The following is a 10679-nucleotide window of genomic DNA, read 5'->3' as shown; positions in this document are numbered from 1 at the left end:
TGATGACTAAAGATAATTTTCACTGTGTGATTTGTTTGGTATACGGGCCACATGTGAGAGATGACAAGCTCTTAATGTGGGAGGAATTAAGCTGTATTACAGGTTTGTGTCAAACCCCCTTTTGTTATATGGGTGATTTCAATAAAATTGTGCACATTGAGAAAAGGAAAGGGGCGACCAGCCTGCCAGCTTCTGCTGAAAATTTTAGAGCCTAGATCAACGATATGGAGTTGGTAGACTTGGCGCTTAATGATCGCATGTATACATGGTTTAGAGGTCAGTCCTGCAGTCGCATTGATAGAATCCTGGTTGACTTGGAGTGGCTAGATGAATACCCGGACACTCGCCTAAGAGGAGGACCGAGAGGCTTATTAGATCACTGTCCTTTGATAGTGGAAGATAGAAGAATAGTTCAGGGGCCGAAACCTTTCCGCAGCTTAGACTTATGGTTCACACATGAAGGTTTTCTGAGGATGGTGAAGGAAAAATGGAAGGGGCTGGGCGAGATACAGTTTCTATACAAATTGAAAGCACTGTCCAAACTTTTGAGTAGATGGCACAAGCAATACTTTATGAACATTCCCGAGAAGATACAAAAGTTTGAGGACGAGATCAAGAAAGTGGACGATATGGTTAGCAATGGTATACATGATGGGACAATAGAAGCAAGAAGGAAGACGCTAGTAAGATGTTGTGAGGTATGGTATACGAGACAAGATATACACTGAAAGCAAATGTCTAGGTCTATGCATGCCAAGGAGATGGACAGGAATACTAAGTACTTCCACGATGTTGCATCAGCAAGAAGAAGGAACAACCGGATCGACTCTTTAGTGATAAATGAAAGATTAGTAAGGAATTATGCAAGGATCAAGGTGGCCATTAGATACTTCTACAAAAACCTATACCACCAGGAAGCCTTGCCGACTATTAGTTTTTGGGAAGGCCTAGTAAATCGGTTAGAGTTGGAGGAAGCGCAAGCACTAGAGGTGTTACCGTTGGTGGAGGAAGTAAAGGATGAAGTCTGAGACTGTGAATCATTTAAGGCGCCAGAGAGTGATAGATATAAGATGAACTTTATAAAAAGATACTGGGAGGAGATTGGAGTGGAATTTACTAAAGCTGTGTTGAGCTTCTTTAAGACAGAGAGGTTACCAGCAGAATCCAATGTTACTTGGGTGGCGTTGACCCAGAAGTTTGTAGGAGCAAAGGAGATAAAGGATCTTAGACCGATCAGTATGGTTGGGTGCGTCTATAAGGTTATATCAAAAGTGTTGACAAGAAGGATGAGGAGGGTAATGCCAGGGTTAGTTGGGAAATCACATAGTGCTTTTGTCAAAGAAAGGCGAATACATGATGGAGCGCTAATAGCATGCGAGACTGTACAATGGCTAAAAATGAAGAAGGCATCAACAATCATTAAACTGGACTCCCAGAAAGCCTATGACAGAATTAAATGAAACTTCGTTGATATTGTACTAGAAAAGATAGGATTCGGTAGAAGATGGAGGGCATGGATCATAGATTGCATTAGATCAACATCTATTTTCATACTGGTCAACAAGACACCCTCAAAACCATTTAAGATGGAAAGCGGACTTAGGCAAGGCGTCCCGTTATCACCTTTTCTATTCGTGCTGGTTGCAAATGTTTTGAACAAGATGTTTGGAGAGGCGGTAAGGAATAGGAGAATTGCCCCTCTATTAGTCGGTAGAGATAATATAAAGTTATCACACTTACAGTTTGCTTATGACACTATATTGTTCTGTTCGCCGGAGGAGGAGACAGTGAGAAATTACAAGAGACTTTTGAGGTGCTTTGATGTGATATCCGGATTGAGTATTAACTTTGACAAGTCCAGTTTGATACCGGTAAATTGTAGCCAGGAGTGGATTGGTCGGATGTGCCAATTATTAGGGTGCCAGGCGACGAGACTACCAGTGAAGTACCTGGGCATTGAGTTAGGAGCAAACATGAGGCTAGTTAAAACATGGAAGCTAGTAATAGATAAAGTAGAGGAGAAACTTAGTTTGTGAAAAGCAAAGGTGCTTGGCAAAGCAGGTAAGTTGGTCCTTATCAAATCAGTGATAAATAGTCTGCCTACTTACTATTTGAGTTTGTATAAAATGCCGACTATAGTGGCAAAAAAAAACTAATTTCACTGCAAAGGAGGTTCTTTTGGGGGAATGATGATGGAAGCTCTGGGCTAGCTCTTGTAAAGTGGGAGTTTATACAGGCACCGAAGAAACTAGGAGGGCTAGGTGTGGGAGATGCGATGATTCGCAATACTGCTCTATGTTTAAGTGGTGGTGGAGATTCTCTAAGGAGGATTGCCCATTGTAGAAGAAGGTTGTGTGCTCCTGCAATAATATGAATACTGGCAGCTACTGTCTACTCAAGCTATACCAGCAAAAGAAGGCCCGTGGAGAGATATTTGTCACTTGCAAATAAAGGAGCAGCATGTCAGACAAAAGATGATTGACGGATTGGCTATGGAAGTAGGTGATGGCAGATTAACTAGATTTTGGGAAGATACATGGTTACAGTCGGGAAAGCTGAAAGACTTCTTTTCGAGGCTCTATTTGATTTCAATTAACAAAGGATCTGTGATTGGGGACTGTGGATTTTGGGATGGGATAGAGTGGGTATGAAACTTTCAGTGGAAGAAGGAACTTCCCCAATGGGAGACGGACAGCTTGAACCATCTTTTAGATATCTTGCAAGATATGAGATTGATAGAAGGCGTACAAAATAGAGTGGTGTGGAAATTTGATAAAGAAGGCGTTTATACTACTAAATTATTTGTGCAAGTTATGCAGGTACAGACGGTAACAGAATATATCCTTAACTATAAGTTCACAAATGGAATCTGGAAAGGACTAGTGTCATCTCGAGTAGAGTTATTTACTTGATTTGTGCTTGTAGGTTGAGTTAAGACAAAGGATCGACTGAGTCGTTTGGGCATCATTGAACGATGTAATAATGTCTGTGTTATATGTAATAAGAAAATTGAAACCGTACAATATTTGTTTCTTATGTGTGAGTACGTTTGGCAGGTGTGGTGCGCATGGTATAGTTACATGGGTCGTGCATGGAACATCCCAAAATCCATAAAGGAGCATTTTGAGAGCTGGAGGATGATACCCTTGAGGAAAGGCGCGCGAAAAACATGATTAGTGGGGTTCTTCTCTGTTATATGAAATATCTGGCTATGTAGGAATGCATTTATTTTTTAGAATAAGACCACAGATGTGGTGGACTGTGTTACTAGGTCGTTTTGTTATTCTAAGAAATGGTGTCAAAGTAAACCATATTGTTGATAGTTATGCCAGAGATGACATAGGTGTTACTAAAGTTCAGGTTATAGCTCGTGTATGTTCCACTTATTGTGTTGAGCTTGTTTCCTTTAAAAAAAAAAACTTAGTTTTAGACCTTAAAGATGATTTTGTATGTAAAAAATATTAGAGACGAAATTTTTTTTTTGCCTTTACCTTAGAGACAAAAAATGTACTTATGTCTTATTTTTACTAATGTGGTATTATGTAATTAGATACACGTGCAAAATAATTTTATATTAATAATAGTATATCAAAATTAAATTCTAAAATTTTTAGCTTTAATGTATTATACGGTTGATGTTGATGCCGAAAGCCAAATAATTGTAGTGCAAGCGGTTATAAATTATTAAATTTCAAGCATTTCCATCAAATTAAATTTATTGAGAATTAACCATTGCTTATTAGGTTTATTGATAGTACAAAAATATGATAGAGCACAAGCATCAGTGTACAATTGTACATCTTGAGCATGCTTGTCTTATTTAATTAAGCATTTGCAATGGTTAAACATTTTATTTTCTCATAATATATAATGTCTTGTATGTTTAAACATTATTATTATTATTTGTATATACACATGCATTGACCCTCGTTGCAATGAGGAAGTCCTCCACAGCTAGGTAGAATACGGTAGCACTCATAATCATTGTGGCATCTCTTTGATTTTGATGATGACTCTGTCTCACTTGTTACTCTGCTTGAGAGAACACCAAATCCTGTTTATATATAAATTCAATCTAGTTAAAAATATGTATTGAAAAATAAAAAAACATTGGATGAAAAATAAAATAAATTTAATTACCATTATTGGTAGCCATTAGACTGAGCATGACCACTACAAAGGTAAATATGATTGAAACCTTCGCCATATCTTCTTCTGTGTGTTGTGTACGTCCTATATATGAAGAATTTAGATTTTTCAAATAACTCTTATGGTATTAAGTATTAAATGAAAAATGAAATTTTAAAACTTACAACAAGAAGTTAAGGATATTTAGAATGATAACCATTTTTATTATTTTTTTTTTAAATTTGAAAATTTTGATCAAAATTAATTGGAATTTACTCAGAATTAACCTTCTTATATTAATAGTTCTATCTAAATATTAATTTGAGTTGACTTAAGTTATACAACATCATTTACTCTTTTGAATATATTAAATAAAAGGTTTAATTACTTTGTTGGTTTCTATAGTTTCACGAAATTTTCAATTAGATTCTTATACTTTTTTTTCTTTTTAATTGATCCTTGCACTAATTTTTTTTCAATTAAGTCCATCTTGGTAGTAACTGGCTTAATTATATAGAGACCTAACAAAAAAAAATTGGCGCAGGGACTCAAATAAAAAGAAAAAAAAGTGTAGAAACTCAATTGAAAAAAAAAATTGGTGTAGGAACCTAATTAAAAGAAAAAAAAGTATAGAGATCTAATTGAAAATTTTGAAAAACTATAAAGACGAATAATTAAACCTAAATAAAGCAATTCATTTTTTATGTTAAATTCGATATTTATATATAAAATTGAAAAACTGTCACCCGGCCCCTACGTACCTGTGTAAAGAAAATAATTCAATGTACACAGAAAACACTTATAATTATTGTTTAAAAGAACTTTTTTACTTTTTTTTTACATCCTAGAATAAAAAAAAGTACAACTATTTATTTCCCCAAATTAAAGTTAATAACCATTTCTTTTGGTTGCATCGATTTGGAAACACCTTTTGTAGAACCACAGGAAATACCTCAACAGTGTCACAAATTTTCTGGAATGCATTAAATGTAGAAAAAAAGATCTATCAAAATCAGTGTTCTGGAAATCGAACTGAGAATAAAAAACCGGTCAGAAAATCAGTTTAGTTAAAGATAAAAATCGGTTAGCAATGAACATGTCAAAAAATCGGAAAAACTAGTCAAATTGATACGATGTTTACTAGTTTGATACTGATTTAGTATTCAAAACTTTGATCAAACTAATTAATCGTTTATGTATTTATAATGTTATTAAAACGGTTCATTTTATATTAGAATCAAAATATGAAATTAATTATCTGAATTTAGCTAACTTGTACCCATATATGTTTATATTACAAATTAAAAAAAGCTTTTATTAAAACAAATTAAAGAAATAAAGACAAGGAATAAACAAATTAAAGAAATAAACAAAGGCAAAATTAAGACAAGGAAACGGAAGGCACGATAAATGAAGATAATAAAAATAAAGAAGAGATCAAGTAAAGAATAGAAATGAATGGTAAGTAAGGTAAGTAAGGTATATCCATCCTCACCTCACAGAAAAGAGAGAAATATTGAAATTGAGAGCAAATAATAGTGTGTTTTATATACTGATTTGTTTGTGACTTCACTCTTGGTGTTTTGTTCTTTTGGACTATGGGCTTTATATAGAGTTCTTGTGCTGCGTTTGTTTATAAAGATATGACATTAAAATAGGGATACAGAGACATAAAATTATATTTGACACAGAAAACATGTATAGAAATAATATGTCTAGAAATATTGAATTATTGTATTTTGTGTCTATTCTAAAAGGAAGGACATAGAGATACTAATAAAAGACATAATTTATTTTTTATTTTTTCTTTCATTATTTTTATTAATTTTTCATAATTATATTTTTTATTATTATATTTTTCGTCTCAAATTTTTTAAATGAAAAAAATAAGAATAAATTAAATTTTTATAATTTATTCTAATTTATTACCAAATAAATACAAGAATACAAAATTTTTTTATCTCTATTCTTTATGTTTTATTTTCAGTGTCTTGTCTTATCCTATTTTCAAAAATATTGAAAATCACATTTTGAATTAAATATTCAATATTGAAATAAATCTGCATAATTAATACCCCTGATTTTATACAGAATTTATGAAAAAGGAGATATGTATTTTAGGAAAAGTTTCCCATTTTATTTTGTTTTGAGATCATTTCTTTATTTCTTTCTTTTAAGACAAACATTTGAATTTTTTTTTTTCTAGCAAGGAACTAAAGGAAGTTAGTTTTTTTTACTCTTTCAAATAACCTTTTTCTTTTTGTTTTATTTGTTATCCTTTTCTAATTTTTTTTATCTCCTCTTATTGTATCTTGGGACTAAATATGGTGTTCGCACACAGTAAAGATATTTTTTTGAATAGATTAAAGCAAGAGCAAAATGATCGATTTGGATAGGGCTATATAATATTTTGGTTAAATCATAATAGATAAAAAAATTTCATGCTATTTTATTGAAACCAGCATCTTTTAGTAGAAAAGAATCGATTCTCAATTTCTCATACATAGTTTGTGTTTATTTTATAACATTTTAAACTAATTCGTAATTAGGATAGGTTACTAGATTTTTTTTTTTTAAATGAGTTGTTAATTTTTAGATTCCTCAACATTCTTGTATAAAACAATGTGAATCTTTGAACTTCATAGAATTTTTTTGTAAAGAAATATTCATTTTGTATTTGATGTAGAATAAATTATAGAATCTATTCTAAACACGCAAATAAATATTCTAGGATTATTGTGTTATTTCTAAAAAAAATAACAACTAATAAAATTTTAATTATAATTTTTAATTTAATATAAAGATTTAATTATAAACTTTAAATTGTAAGAACTTAACTAAAAAGTTAGAAAAACTATAAGAATTAAAGAATAATTAAACCTTTTTAACTTATAAAATAAATTAAATACACGTTATTAACTAATTGTAAATTTGACAATCAAAATGTGCAACATGACATTTTCTAATAGTCTAATTGTATTTAAATTAAATTAAAATTAAAATATTGAAATTAAAATATAGTTATATTATATATTATATATTATATATTACTAACTAATTTAATAACCAAAATCTGTCACATATTTTTTTATTAAAATTAAGAGAAAATATTTTTCTTTAAAATTAATAAACTCCCTTCTTATATTTTTTTTTATCTACATCTCTCTTTTTCTATTTTTCTATACCGTTTTCACTCTATATATAATATATAATTTATAATTTATATTAATAAGTTGATAAATCAAAATATGTTACTAGATATTTTTTCATTACAATTAAATAAATTTTTTCTTTTAAAATTAACAAACTTTCTCTCTCATTTTTCTTCTTTATCATTCTCTCTCTTTTCTTTCATTTTCTATTTTTCTCTACTTTTTTGTTCAACAAAAAATAAAATTAATAAAATAAATAATTTGAATAAAAAAATTATTATTATATACATATATTTTAGTTTTTTTTTGTTTAGTTTTAAACTTTACTGCTTATCTTTTTAATCTATAATTTCGCTTCCCTTCTTTTAAGTATTTATTATATATAACTTGGAGATAATATTAATATTGCGATTAAACTTTAGAATCAACATTAAGTTATTTAAAAAAATAATCTTGAGTTAATCTTATAACTATCAATATAATTTTTTTTACGCTAATATCTAATTATATTTTTATATACATAGGGAGAAAAAAATTATTTTTAATAGCAAGTATAAAAATTAATTATTTTTATTTGTGCAATAGACTTAATATCTAATCAACTGTAAAAGTATACATATTAAATTCTTTCAAATTTTAGATAAGAAATGTTAAAATTAATTATTAATAAAAAATTAAACTCTTTCACATGAAAATAATAACTAAAAATTTTATTATTTGACTTTTTTTTATCTATGGAGATCTTGATCTTTTTAGCCAACGGACGCTTTTATCCCTACAATATTTTTGTAAAAATAGTTTAATTCTATAAATATTTGTGTCATAATCTATAATGTCAGAATAAAATTAATGTAATTTTAAAAAAAATTCTATTTTTATAATATTATTACGGATAAAAATACTAGTAAGATAATAAATTTATGTCATTAATATTTTTTAAAATGTATTTTGTTTTTCATTTAATGTGGTTGACGATTTTGTTAATTTTAAATAAAATAGGGAGAAACAGACACTCAAAAAAGGAGAATGACGGGTTGAAATTCCTTTTCTATAAGTGAAAATTAAAGGTAAATCTTAAAGTGGTATGTAATATTGATATCGTTCACTAAAATTATTTTTGAGATTTTAATTGTATTAATTATGTCTTTAAAATTAGTAAAAATAAACCATTTTAATATTGACGAATCTATGTTATAACTTGTGGAAACAAGTGTTCTCCACTAGTATTTTAAAATATATATATATATATATATATATATATATATATATATATATATATATATATATGTGTGTGTATGTGTGCGTTTATTAAGAAATTATATTTGTCCTGACATTAAAAAATATTTATTTTTTATGATGAAATAATTATTTTAATTTTTTAACTTTTATTTAGAATTAAATTTGATATATTAATCTAAAATAATTTTACATATATATTTAATTATGTAACACTATATCATAAAAAATAATTATTTTTATATTGATTGTATTCGTGTAAATGATCATCTAAAAAAATAAAAATAATTAAATAATTATGTAAAATATTTTACACTATTAATACATTAAAATTAAACTCTAATTTATATCTAAAAATATAATAAAACACAAAATATTATTATAACATTATTTAATCAATGAATTTATTTAGTTAAAATTTATATCGTTAATTTTTTTTTTACTCAACTTTAATATTTACTAATAAATTGAATAATTTTGTAGTAGACGTATATTTTGATAATTAGTTCTTAACTACAAATTGGATTAAAAATTAATTAAAAGTTAATTAAAGCAATAACATATTTTATATTTTTATCTATCTAAGTAACAAACTTTATTATTATTATTATTATATTATTAATTTTATTTGAAATTAATTTTTTATTTTTTTATTAAATGATTGAATCATTATTCAATAATCTATAAAATATATAATAAGGATACGAGAGATTTGGTATATAAGTTTTTTTCTAAAATATCTTTTATTGTACATAAGTCATAAAAGAATATGACTAAAAAATAATCTATTTATCATTTTGGTTAATCTCATTTATTATTATTATTATTATTATTATTGTTATTATATTTAATTTATAAAAAGATGAATTAGTCACTACATTATTATGTATCAATATATCAATATTTATAATAAATAAATAAAAAATATTTAATATTTTCATATTAAACACGTGTTGATTTGGTTTGATGATGTAAATTATTAATAACATATATCACTTTATGATTTGATCATGTGTAACGATATGATGACGAATAGATCAGTGACACGTAATATGCTAATGTGGACAGGCTATGCCACATGTATTAGAATTAAATTTAATTCAATCATTAAAATTAAATTTTTGTCGCAATATTATTTGTTCACATGGCATTTACTATATCATCATTATGGATGCATCAAATTAGTTTTAGAAAAAGTTTGGTAACAAAAAATTTTCAGCCATAATTAACTAAAATTTTCCATAATTTATTTCATTTATATAACTTAATAATATTTTAATTTTCTATCTCACTCTCTTATCAATCTATTTATCATATTCTTATCAGCCCCACTTATTAATGATATTAATTATAATATCATATCCCTAACTATTAGACATTCTTGTAATCACTATTTAATATTTTCTTTTATAATTTGAATGTTATAATGTCATGTGATTCTCTCTTCCATGCTTAATAAATAGACACCAACGGAATAGCATCTTTGGAGAGAGGTTCAAATCTTAGATTTAAGAATACAATAATCACTAATAATAATTAAAAATGGTAATAATATTAATTAAATGATCTTAATTGTAAATGATTTTTATTTTTGGGATTTTTGAAATAAGGAACAAGAAAATATAGATTGCGAGAAAAATAAACTAATAACTAAGAAAGCTCTTAGTAATGATTGGGAATTAGAAACCCTATTCTCATTATCATCGTCAATTGTGATGGTAAATGTGAATTACCTTTACTTAGTTAACATCTAACCAATGGAGAAAGGTCAAGTGCATACAATCAACTTGAGTTCATAAGTTCTAGTCAACTGATAGTGAGAGACTAGATTTAGTGAAGTTCAAGCTAACTGGCATTCTTCAATTACCAGTCAATAAAAAACTTTGACAATTCAAGAGTCTCTAATTAATCAATCAAGTCAAGAACATAAAAATCTAATTTAAAATCCTCCCAAGCATTTTATCAAACAATTGGAAGGCACAAAATAAAAGTATAGAGAATTAATAAGAGATAATAAAATCTAAGATACCTAATTGCAAGACAACAATAACCAATAATTAAAGAAATAACAATAAAATAAAAATATAATTGCATTAATCTAAATCAAAGGGAGTAAGAGTGCATCAACAATGAAGTGAACAAACGGAAGCAATAACAAAGAAA

The sequence above is a fragment of the Arachis stenosperma genome, chromosome 1 (genome assembly GCF_014773155.1).
Source record: "Arachis stenosperma cultivar V10309 chromosome 1, arast.V10309.gnm1.PFL2, whole genome shotgun sequence".
NCBI lineage: Eukaryota > Viridiplantae > Streptophyta > Magnoliopsida > Fabales > Fabaceae > Arachis > Arachis stenosperma.
This window is presented reverse-complemented; position numbering follows the sequence as displayed.